This window comes from Cupressus sempervirens, chromosome 5, assembly GCF_028749045.1.
Source record: "Cupressus sempervirens isolate cs-2001-9-10 chromosome 5, ASM2874904v1, whole genome shotgun sequence".
In the NCBI taxonomy this organism is placed as follows: Eukaryota; Viridiplantae; Streptophyta; class Pinopsida; order Cupressales; family Cupressaceae; genus Cupressus; species Cupressus sempervirens.
In genome coordinates, this window is record NC_143122.1 from 919208080 (window position 1) to 919221912 (window position 13833).

Below are 13833 nucleotides of genomic sequence, written 5' to 3' on the forward strand. Positions count from 1 at the left end.
ACTTAAAGGGGATCTCGTTGATACAAGACATTATGGATGGTGGGAAGCTAAGGGAGTGGGAGGATATCAAATACAGATTTAACATTCCTGACTCGCAGAAAAAGACATATACCCTTATTAAGAAAGCAATGCTTAGTTGTAAGCCAAAAGAATTGTTAGATGCTAATGGATCCTTAAAGAAGATTAAATGGATTAATGGTAATCTGTTGTCAGAAAGTACTACCAAAAATGTTTATCTCTGTATGAAAAATGACTCCTCTCTCATAGCCAGGGTGTCTCGGTGTTGGGGGAAAATTAAGCCTTTTTCTATTTGGTCTTTTTTCTTTGAATACATGTCAAAAAGTAAAGCAGAGCCAAAAAAAACTTTTTTTCAAGTGGTTGCTCTTATTTAAGAAGTTAGCTCTTGGGAAAGTCCTTTCATCAATTGGTCTTGCTCCTGTGTGTTGTAATATTTGTAATGTTCATGAGTCTTTTGAGTACCTATTTTTTGAATGTTTATATGCACGTAAGATATGGTCTATTTTTTTGGGGTCTCCATGTAAGTAGAACTGTATTAATAGTTTTTCCTAGTTAGAGATCCTTGCTGGATATGTGGATAGATTTGATTCTAAATTCAATAGTTTTTGGTTTGTTCTGACTATTGAGGTGTTATGGATTCTATGGAAGGACAGGAATAAAGAAATCTTTCAAGCCGAGATGAGTAAGCTTACTGAGTTTAATTTTAAACTCACCCATTTTAATATTATGTCACAAGTATCATTGGTTCTTCAAATCAAAAGATCAGACTTGATGAGGCTAATCTATGAAGGGTGCTTAATGATAAAGAAAGATCAAGTTCAAGCTGCAAACTATGTTTCAGGATTCCAATCCTTCTTGGCTCCAACAGAAATGGACGAATTGAACAAATATATTTGTGAATGTCAGTTGCAAGATGTCCCTCAAACTGAGCTTCCTCAAATAGGTTGGGAAAATATGTATAATCAAGAGGAGGATTAGGTTGATGTTGTTCAATCCGGTTGGGGAGCTGATCAGCAATCTGGTGGAGGTTTAGTCCATAATCATGAAGAGCAGGGACTAGTGTAGCATGATGGTTGGAATACAATGCCCAATCAAGATAATAGACAGAGTGAAGCTGATCAAGTGGCTCACACAGAGGTGTCCAACGTCAAGGATGGATGGGGTCAATTTCAATAGTGAATATTTAGATTATAAATTTGCTAATATTTGTAATGAAAATGGATTGTAGTCTAAGTATAGCTAGTTAAAAGGAACTAATACCGTCACCCCCTAATTTTGTAATTGTATATATTCAAGGGGGTGTGAAAAGTCCTTTTTTTTTTCTTTTTCTTTTCGAAACTCTGAACTCGTGATGTAGATATTTATTAAACTGTCTTAATAGAAAAAATATATATTATTATTATTGATAAATAGTTAGAATAATAAAATTACTAAAAATAATAATAACTCTAAAAATAAAAATAAAAATAAAAGTGAAAATATATGAACTTCAGGATTGAAAAAATTGATTGGCGAAATTAATAAAAGAGAGATGAAAACAAAGAGGGAAACTTAGATTTTAAATGAAGGTTTTGTATTTAAGAGTAATAAAAGTTTTAAGTCTTCAAATGTCGGCCGTTATTTCTGAGCTACATTATTTCAAGACTAAGATTCGGTTGGCATTCTATTTAATGACTTTTTTGAAAGCCAATTTTTCCAATCGCTGATGAGTGATTATTTTACAGGATGAAAACCGAACAGACTGTGAAAACCAAAAATAAATCATAATACAATTATTCGCCAATAATTGTTTCTGTAAAAATGCTTAATTTTGGCTAGATATATGCTACATAACTGTATTCCTAAAGGCCATATCACCTGGATTAGAAAAGGCAGTTCAAATTAGAAACCACAAAATTTAACAGCGGATATCTGTTGTTTGATTATTTTTTTCCTGACGAAGCTTATCTAGACGAGAAATTTGCAACTAAAAAGTTCATACCCACAGTGGAAAAGGTGTGATCTTTGTGAAATAGAAGAGGAAACTTGGAAACATACATTCATTCTACATAAAATTTAGATTTCAAACAAAGAAGAAACATTTACTGTAGCATCACATTGCACAAAGAACAAAATCAGGAAATAACTCTGTTAAGAATTTCAAAGAGGGTAATGGCAGTTGCATAGGAGATAATGAAAAGAGTTGTCTTCTTAGAGAGTATACACTGAAATGGTTCAACTCATATATCTCTAGGAAGTGCACTTTTAAAGAGGTTGAAGAGGAAGCAAATAACATGCAAAATGCAGAGCAAGATCACATGAGGAAGAGGGCAAGAAGGGATATAGATGATGGTAGCTCTCACTTTAAAGAGGTTAGCAAGATCTAATGTTCTTTTCTGTAAACATCTTCTAAATGCAATCACCACTAAATGTACTGTTCATATTTATAAAAGAATGAATACTAAATATGTAAGAAATATCTCGTCCATATGAATACCTATTGTACTTCTAAAATTGCTAAAAAGTTATAGTGTCCTTTATTCCATGAATATTTTTACTGTGCTTGTAAGCACTATAGAATCTAAGTGGTCGCCCATACAGTTTCAAATTACAGGTGGACGACAGGTGGGCAACACAACATTTTCCGCTCCATGATTGCCTTTGATTCTAGCTATTAGAGATAAAATATTGGTTGTTGACATGATACAATTTGCATCTCAGCTGTTAAAAAGTGGGAGACGCTCTTATATGCCGTTGAGGATGAACCGACAAAGGACAAGCTATGACTTCCCATAGGGTAATTTTGGTGCATTTCAATCAGCTACTTAAAAATTCAATCAAATAAATTATTTATTTATTATATTTAATACATTTAGGCTAAATTCATGGGTGAGAGGTCATAAATTGAAATCTTATAGGAAACATGTATGCACGTCTTCTTTGTAACACAGTTAAATAGTTCTTTTCAGAAGTACTGAATATGCTTATATTGCTGTAAGTTTCTATAAATCCATGTACACATTACTTGATATCATAGATTATAACAGAAGTGTTTTCTTTCTTTCTTTTGATTGCAGTTACTTTTATTTAACATCATGATAATAGTTCACATGACCCATACTATATAATTAGTTGATCTAAAATCTATCTACTACTCTTCAACATGATGATGATAGTTCATAGAATGCAACACTTATATACAGATTTAAAATCTTACAAGATCAAATCTAAAAACAACGTTGAACCCATCTACTACTACATTTTTTATTCTTGTTAAAATATTTTGAAGATTAATTTAACTAAATCATAATTTTATACTAATATATTTCTCGAGACCAAATTATTTATCTAAATAAATTTTAAAAATTGTAAAACATATAATTATAAAAAATTGCAAACAATTATAGAGCTTTGAAAATAAGAAAAAACAACACAATAAAAGTTCCAAAAATAGAAGAAATCAAAACACATAAACATACATACTCAGAATAATGATCCTGTTGCTCAATCTAATGTTGAATAGAAATCATAATATTGATCCTATTACTCAATCCAATGTTGAATAGAAATTAGAATATTGATCCTGTTGTTCAATACAATGTTGAATAAAAAAGAAAATAGGCTCTTGCCATATATAATGTTGATGTGTGATGGTTCAACTTCAAAGAATTGAAAACATGTAATGCGTAAAAATGGAGCATAAGACAAGACATTTGGTTTTCTTGTCATAACAGATTATTGGCTTTCTTCTTGCTCGAGTGAATGACGAAAAAAATATATTTAGAAACGTTTAAATGTGTCTTCACACTGTCAGCAATAAACTGTTATTTGATGACGACCCGACTGGACCTGATGTTCGCAATTACGGACTCGCAGGACGCGTGTTTAGTGTTTGGAAATATCGAAGCATTCAAACCAAAAATACAGTGTGGTTAATGAGGGAATGGGAAGCGTCAGTGTTAAGCATTGCTGGTCAAGTCTGAATGGAATTTCAATAAAGGATGTGGTATAACTATTCAACTACCTATCATATTTTTTCAAAATGTTAGATTATTTACAACAAAATGTGCTCCCATTGTAGAAGCCTCTCAACTTAATTAATGCCACTTAGAGAAAACAAACTGACGAGGCATTAAAATATTATACAAAAAAATGGATGTCTATGATATCTGACATTTGTGCACCATGCCTATTCGCCTCGAAAAAGATTGAACTCGTGGAACATCACAACAAGAACCCTCGAGAGTTTCAACCTGTTCGATCTTTTTCGTTTGTAATGGCCAAAGGAATTCCATGACAAATTCCGTAGCAGATGACATCGAAAATATTTCTCTTGCACGCTCTTCATATCTCAACCAAGACCTTGATGGAACCTGCATGTCATCGAGGTTTCATCATCACTAACAATTTCCTTGGTCTTATCGGTAAAAAAAAATATAATGAAATTTAACGCAACACGGAGAGGCCTATGTGTTTGTTGGTATGTCAAATTGTAATCACCCGACCGACTACATTAAGAAATGCTCAACTTCTATTTGTTTTCTAGGGAATGTCGAATCATAAAATCAGTAAGTAAAATAGAGACAAAAAACTAACGAGGAATTTAACGTTTTATAAAAATGAATCGACTTATATGCTAACCACCATCTTCTGCACCATGCCTGTCTGCCTTCAAAAAGACTAAAATTTAATATCGAACAAGAAGCCCATGAATTTCAACCTTAGTTTTCTACTTTTCTAGAATATCCACGGCGATTTCCACTAAGAATGCCATATCGCTTGATATCGAAAACACTTTCCCATCTGGTGTCCCAAGATTACAGTTTGGCAAGATGAGTGGAATATTAGTTGGGAGGGTTTACAGATATTTAGTCAAATGTTGCGAAGTGTGCAATATCGGGTGAAATTTTATATTATATCATACAAGGACGAGGTGCTTAGTATTATATGTGTATCATATGTGTTTTAAATGTTAAAAGAGTAAACAAGATTAGCATTAAAATATCAAGAGCACCATATTGGTCTAGAGTATTTTCTCTTTCATGCAAGATATCCAAATACAAATAACAAAGAGTGATTGTCACTATATCACACCTTTTAAGCTGTATGACGAATTCTAGATGATGCACACCACATTGAATGGTTAATGTTAAACTCCATGAGGTTCCAACTAGGTAGCGAATCCTCCATCGGTCGTTGCATATACCTATGCACTTAATCAACTCTTCTAATACATTCATCCTTAATCTATTATTACAAATCTAAAATCTTTCTCTAGCTCACAAATATGATACAGTGCAATACATTTGAAAAGATGAGAAATTTTTTAATGGAGAAATCACAATATATATAAACTTGCCTGCCAGCAAAAAAAAATACCCTATATATCACCGAATCTGTAGACACTGAGACAGACAATAATTGAAAAAAGAGTTTAAATATATGGAAAACTACAACATCATGTAACAGTTATCCTGATGGTTGAATAATTTTGGAGTGGCATGAAAGAAATAGCCACCACAAATAGAATAACAAAATCTTCATTTTTCAAATTTAAATAACAGAAACCAATGACTTAAGAATTCTAAACATAGAAAGACCAATGCAATCACCTCTCCTTTATAATAAGATCTAAAGACTGCACTACGAAATGGGGGAAATCATACCAGATTTAAGCTCTACTACAGTAGATATCCTTAACAAACCTAATATTTGTACAACTTAACACACAATCTCAATGTGGAAGTGGGAGAAAACCTTGCACAAATTTATCTACAAAATTGTATTTCAATAATCTGTCAAAAACTCACAAATTTGATGACAAGAAAAATTTACAGATAACCTTTGATAGTGACCCCAAAAGGAAAAACAAATATCAAATCAATTTTCACTTTTGTTTGCAAGGAACTTAAAAACCATCGTAGACTCTAGAATAGATCCAAAAGGTCTACAATAATTGACGAGAAATTTAGGAACAATCTGGAACCATAAATGGAAAGGCATTCACCCACGACAGTTGTAACTATAGTATTAAATGTCATATTTAAAAATTATTAATTAATCTTACATTGTCCTTGCATTTCAGCTGTCTATTTTATCGTTCCTCTCCACTCTAGCCTGGGCAATTAAAAAAAATTACAATATGTTAATAATTTTAAACTGCCATTTGTTCATTGGTTGGAATAGTTTTCTTTGAAAATTGTTAATAGATAAAATATAAAACCCCTAGCAAAATGCATATGGACTAATGAGAAAATAAGAATACTTAATAAAAATGAAGTTAAAAATATGTATGCACTACATACTATAGGATAAATTTTATTGATGTGTGATATTTCTATCAAGATTTAACTGTGTAGTTTTTTAGTCAAACTTATTGACCCATGTTTCATGAGTAGTGATTCAACATGAATCCATCCCTCATTAGAATAAATAGAATTGTTGGTTTCTAAAATTAATAACTCTGCATATTGTAGGAAAAACTCTTCTACTATCTTTTTGATTGAGGTTTTTGGTGTTTCACTTTTAATTTTTCTTAGTATCCTATTTGGTAACCATGCCACTTTCTTATAGTTTTTCAAACCCATTGAGCTAAATAAAAAATAAATAAAAATCGATGTAAATTCTCTCAACTCATTAGATTTTTTGTATTTTTGCATGGCTCTAGTAATGATTTACTCTACAAAGAAATCCCTATATATCTTACGCCAAAACTTGCAATCCATCAAGTAGTCTCTTGAAGTGTAAATAAATGCTCATATGATGATAATATTTTTGAAAACAATGCAATATATTTTGTCGCTCATTTTAGCATTTGACAAAATATATACATTCTTAGGTCTTTGCATGGATTTCGATTTGGAATTGCTTAAGATTTGTTTTATACTTATTTTTTTCCTAGTATACAACATCAAAATATTTACAAACATGGAAAATTTTGAGTCTATTATAATTCTATTTTGTGCATTTTGTCAATAAATATTTTCCAACATCAACCGTCTATCAAAAAAATTTTCATGCATGTTGACATTTTCTCAACTCACTCAATGAGTACATTTTTGTTTGTAGATTCATAATTTCTCACATTTTGGAGCGCTATTCTTACAATGGTAAGGGATAAAAGTAGCATTGGGGACCTTAAATTACAAATGGAACAACAAAAAAACTAAAAAATGGGTTTCCTCTTGTCTTATATTGCCTCAAAATAAAATAAAAAATAGATTTTCATTTGTCATTAAATGTTTAATTTTTTTAAAATTGTTTATTCATAAATTATTTCTAATTATTGATAATTTTTGTAATTTGGATAAATAAATGTAGATAATTTTAATAATCCTTATAGAACTTAGATTAGTCTGGTTTAAATTAAATATTTATGTCCTAATCTAAATTAGTAAAGATATAATAATTGAGCTTGTATGTTTGACAAAGATATAACTCTATTATTGGCATGGGCTTTTTGAGTGTTGTAGCTGGTAGACATCAATGGAGTTTTCCTTTTCTCAACCGATACGTTTTATGAAATCATTGCATATAGAGCATGACACTGGAACTATTATACTACTACATCCTAAGCTAAATGAGTAAAGATATAATAATTTAGTCTAAGACATTCAAAGTAAAGGTGTAGGTAGGAGCTTGTATGTTTGACAAAGATATAACTCTGCTATTAGCATGGGCTTCTGAGTGTTGTAGGAGGTAGACATCAATGGAGCTATCCTTTTATTAATTGATATGTTTTATGAAATCATTGCATATAGAGCATGACATTATTGGAACTATTATACTATTGCCAGCCTATGAATATGTTTTTGCTACTATTCTTGATTTTCTCTTCATGCCCTCTTGACTCCACATGTCATATACAGGCTTGTTTCTCTTCACAAGAGTGCACATATACTTACAAGTCAAGCATGTTAAATACTCCTATTGTCTGAGACTGTAAAGTAAAACACATAGAAAATAATATTTATTTACAATATGTGTAATTCTAGTTTCTATGATATTACAATTTCCATAAGAGGTCCTACTGATTCCATTTGTCCTTCTTGATTAATACAACTAAATTGGTATGCCCCTAAGCTTCCATTAACATTTGCAAGAACCATGTGATCGTGAACAACACTATAGCCATGATTGTTGTCAAGTCTTCCCTCATTTTACATGTTACCACCAGTACCTATAAGTAAAATTTCATCCAATTTAAAGTTCAATGCTGTATGCATTATCTTCAATTCCATTCCTAGACTTCTTAAGATGTCCCTATGATGCACCTGCATCATGAACTTCATGAATCATTTCTACATTTGATGTTTTTTCCATGCTTAATGTCCAATTTTTGTTATAATTTGAATCATTGTGCTAAGATGGGAGCTCTAATTTGGTAAAAAAGTAGGCTCCATCAAGATGAACAAAAGCTTTAAAAGTAATAGCATAGAAGAAACTAAAGAAAAGAAATGAATTCTTGTAAGTAAAAGGATCCTAGCAAACTGTGCAAAGGAGAAGAAAATACATGTCAATTGAATTACAAGAACTTAATCATTGATAATGAGGACAATTTTTCCATAGAAAGTCAAATCATGATATTGCTAAGAGGGTTTTACAATATAATCATTTGTTAATAAAGAAGGCAAATTTTAAATTCTAGAAAAATTGAGAAAGATTTAAGTTAGAGGCCTTTCCTTATAGATGATCATATTATGATTTATGATGAATCCATAAAGGCTAGATTTCTTTTCTTCTCTTAATATATATATAGATAGAGAAATTTAGAAACCTCTTGGATCCATGTATTTGGGGTCCCATTATAGGAAAAAATAGGAGATAGAATAGTAGCCCATATGGTTGCTCCATATGCTAGAAAAACCATGCTCTTTCGTAGGAAACTCGTGTCCAAAGGTTTCAAAAGAATGTGTAAAACATTTAATGTTCTTTTACATAAAAAAATACATTTTATGGTCCTAAAAAAACTTAATAGGTCATTTCTGATATGTACTTATGTTCTTCTTGCTTATTTCTATGACAATTAAACAGAGTAGGCTGATTGTATTTTATCATTAGCTGGCCCATCTTGTCCATAGTTAGAGAAGCTTATTTTATTGTTGTGAATCCACTGCATGTTGTGTAGGGGGAATGTTAGCAAAACCAAGTAGAAAGAAAGATCTACTTTATATTATGCTATTAGTCAAATATCTATTTTAAAAATTGGCATAGATATGCTATTTTATAAGTTTGGACATCTTAAAGTGACACAAAATTTTTTGAAGATGAGGTAGGAAAGACATCAATTGCTAAGAAAGATTTGGAGAATGAGCATTGAATGCTTGGATCAATGTATTGCCCGAAAAAACATGACACAAGAGATTATATCAAGGCCTAGGACCTACTTCTTACATACATCACAAGACAAGGTACAACCCATGTAGATTCTATTCTAACAAAGTTTTTAAGAATTATTTTTTCATAAATTTTTTTCTTTAAAAATACATAACTAAATGATACCTATAATTTTAAACTTTCTTTTATTATCAAGCAATAAAAAATATTTTCCCATAAGTCTATTCTCAAAATATGCATAACAACGATACAATAATATTGATCAATCAATATAACATGAAAAATAGTATAATCTAAAATTTTATATATTAAAAATGATCTATCTATTAAAAAGATTACTACTCATTAATAAAAATTAATGTATCATGCATTATAAATATATAAATTAATTATAATTGTACATGTGTATCTATGTTTATTTATCTAAACTTGGATGTTTGATAAACTATATAATGGATTGGTTTGAAATCAATTTTCTATTTCTTAAAAGAACAACTCCTATTTTTATTAAAGAGTTTCCTTAAAGTATTAGATTTAAATTGCTTCATGATGTATAATGAGCTTATCTAAATTATTCTACTACTATTTAATATCATGATAGTAGTTGATAAAACCTATAATAGTATAATTAGCTAATCTCAAATCCATCTACTTTTATTTAATAGTACAATAATAGTTCATAGGACCTATAGCATATAATTAGTTGATTAAAAATTCTTCTACTTTTGTTGAAAATCTTAATAATAGTTTGTAGGAGCTATAATTGATATAAATCTCATCTACTTTTATTTAACATCATGATAATAGTTCGCATGACCCATACTATATAATTAGTTGATCTAAAATCTATCTACTACTCTTCAACATGATGATGATAGTTCATAGAATGCAACACTTATATAAAGATTTAAAATCTTACAAGATCAAATCTAAAAACAATGTTGAACCCAGCTACTACTACATTTTTTATTCTTGTTAAAATATTTTTAATATTAATTTAACTAAATCATAATTTTATACTAATATATTTCTCGAGAACAAATTATTTATTTAAATAAATTTTAAAAATTGTAAAACATATAATTATAGAAAATTAAAAACAATTATTATTATTAATCCACATAGTAAATAAATCTAAACAAATTTAAATGGTTTTCTAATATCAATAATTTGAAAGCATATATGAATTTTAACAATATAACATGAAAAATAGTATAATCTAAAGTTTTATATATTAAAATTGATCTATCTATTAAAAAGATTACTACTCATTAATAAAAATTAAAAATTAAAACATATAATTATAAAAATTGCAAACAATTACCATTATTAATGTTATTTTAAAATAGCTTTGTAATGTTATTTTAATAATAGATAGAGTAATATAATCATTGATTCAAATAATCTAATGAAGAAGTCAGATTAATTAATACTATAATATCTAAATTCTAAAAATCTAATATTTTCAATGAAGAGAAAGAAATAAAAAGAAATCTGCAATTGAGTAGAATTTCTAATATAACAAAGTTTCTAAGAAAATTTAAGGAAAGTATGCAGATTTCAAAATATGAAAAAACTACACAATAAAAGTTTCTAAAATGGAAGAAATACAAATCTACAATGTTTCTAATTGAGAAGAATTTCTATTCTATCAAAGTTTCTAAGAAAAATTAAGGAAATTATAGAGCTTTGAAAATAAGAAAAAGCAACACAATAAAAGTTTTGAAAATAGAAGAAATCAAAACACATAAACATACATACTCAGAATAATGATCCTGTTGCTCAATCCAATGTTGAATAGAAATCATAATATTGATCCTGTTACTCAATCCAATGTTGAATAGAAATTAGAACATCCAACCTGTTGTTCAATACAATGTTGAATAAAAAAGAAAATAGGCTCTTGCCATATATAATGTTGATGTGTGATGGTTCAACTTCAAAGAATTGAAAACATGTAATGCATAAAAATGGAGCATAAGGCAAGACATTTGGTTTTCTTGTCATAATAGATTATTGGCTTTCTTCTTGCTCGAGTGAATGACAAAGAAATATATTTAGAAATGTCTAAATGTGTCTTCACACTGTCAGCAATAAACTGTTATTTGATGATGACCCAACTGGACCTGACGTTTGCAATTACGGACTCGCAAGACACGTGTTTAGTGTTTGGAAATATCGAAGTTTTCAAACCAAAAATACAGTGTGGTTAATGAGGTAATGGGAAGCGTCAGTGTTAAGCATTGCTGGTCAAGTCTGAATGGAATTTCAATAAAGGACGTGGTATAACTGTTCAACTACCTATCAAATTTTTTCAAAATGTTAGATTCTTTACAAAAAAATGTGCTCCCATTGTAGAAGCCTCTCGGCTTAATTAATGCCTCTTAGAGAAAACAAAATGGTGAGGCATTAAAATTTTGTACGAAAAAATGGATGTCTATGATATCCGGCATTTGTGGACCATGACTATTTGCCTCAAAAAAGACTGAACTCGTGGAATGTCACAGCAAGAACCCCCGAGAGTTTCAACCTGTTCAATGTTTTTCGTTCGTAATGGCGAAAGGCATTCCATGATAAATTTCGTAGCGGATGACATCGAAAATATTTCTCTTGCACACTCTTCATATCTCAACCAAGACCTTGATGGAACCTGTGTGTCGTCGAGGTTTCATCATCACTAACAATTTCCTAGGTCTTATCGATAACAAAACAATAATGAAATTTAACGCAACACAAAGGTGCCTATGTGTTCGTTGGTATGTCAAAATGTAATCACCCGACCGACTGCATTAAAAATGATCAACTTCTATGTGTTTTCTAGGGAATGCCAAATCATAAAATCAGTAAGTCAAGCATCTTAAATACAACAATTGTCTGAGACTGTAAAGCTTAACACATAGAAAATAATATTTATTTACAATATGTGTAATTCTAGTTTCTATGATATTACAATTTCCATCAGAGGTCCTACTGATTCCATTTGTCTTTCCTCATTAATACAACTAAATTGGTATGCCCCTAAGCTTCCATTAACATTTGCAAGAACCATGCGATCTTGAACAACACTATAGCCATGATTGTTGTCAAGTCTTCCCTCATTTTACATGTTATCACAAGTACCTACAAGTAAAATTTCATCCAATTTAAAGTTCAATGCTGTATGCATTATCTTCAATTCCATTCCTAGACTTCTTAAGATGTCCCTATGATGCACCTGCATCATGAACTTCATGAATCATTTCTACATTTGATGTTTTTTCCATGCTTAATGTCCAATTTTTGTTATAATCTGAATCATTGTGCTAGGATGGGAGCTCTAATTTTGTAAAAAAGTAGGCTCCATCAAGATGAACAAAAGCTTTTAAAGTAATAGCATAGAAGAAACTAAAGAAAAGAAATGAATTCTTGTAAGTAAAAGGATCCTAGCAACCTATGCAAAGGAGAAGAAAATACATGTCAATTGAATTACAAGAACTTAATCATTGATAATGAGGACAATTTTTCCATAGAAAGTAAAATTATGATATTGCTAAGAGGGTTTTACAATATAATCATTCGTTAATAAAGAAGGCAAATTTTCAATTCTAGAAAAACTGAGAAAGATTTAAGTTAGAGGCCTTTCCTTATAGATGATCATATTATGATTTATGATGAATCCATAAAGGCTAGATTTCTTTTCTTCTCTTAATATATATTGATAGAGAAATCTAGAAACCCCTTGGATCCATGTACTTGGGGTCCCATTATAGGAAAAAATAGGAGATAGAATAGTAGCGCATATGGTTGCTCCATATTCTAGAAAAACCATGCTCTTTCGTAGGAAACTCGTGTCCAAAGGTTTCAAAAGAATGTGTAAAACATTTAATGATCTTTTACATAAAAAAAATCATTTTATGGTCCTAAAACAACTTAATAGGTCATTTCTGATATGTACTTATGTTCTTTTTTCTTATTTGTATGACAGTTAAACACAGTAGGCTGATTGTATGTTATCATTGGCTAGCCCATCTTGTCCATAGTTAGAGAAGCTTATTTTATTGTTGTGAATCCACTGTGTATTGTGTACAGGGAATGATAGAAAAACCAAGTAGAAAGAAAGATATACTTTATATTATGCTATTAGTCAAATATCTATTTTAAAAATTGGCATAGATATGCTATTTTATAAGTTTGGACATCTTAAAGTGACACAAAAAATTTTGACGATGAGGTAGAAAATACATCAATTGCTAAGAAAGATTTGGAGAATGAGCATAGAATGCTTGGATCAATGTATTGCCCAAAAAAGCATGACACAAGAGATTTCAAGAGAGAATACCTAGACCAACACATTGTCCACAAAGTTATGACACAGGAAAGTTCAATGGAAGACTTTCTAAAAGAAAATGGAATCAAACACTCATTTCCAAAATAGCAAGCTTGGATTAGGAATTAAATTAAGATCCAAGAATTCATATTTTCTAAACTTCGAGTGCAAATACATTGAAAAAAAATATAGCA

At 30.1% G+C, this 13833-nt stretch overlaps 1 pseudogene; it reads left to right on the forward strand.

Moving 5' to 3' along the window:
- The first annotated feature begins 3791 nt into the window (after positions 1-3791).
- LOC149558953 (L-type lectin-domain containing receptor kinase IX.1-like) overlaps positions 3792-13833 on the forward strand; it is a 32833-nt pseudogene continuing 22791 nt past the window's right edge.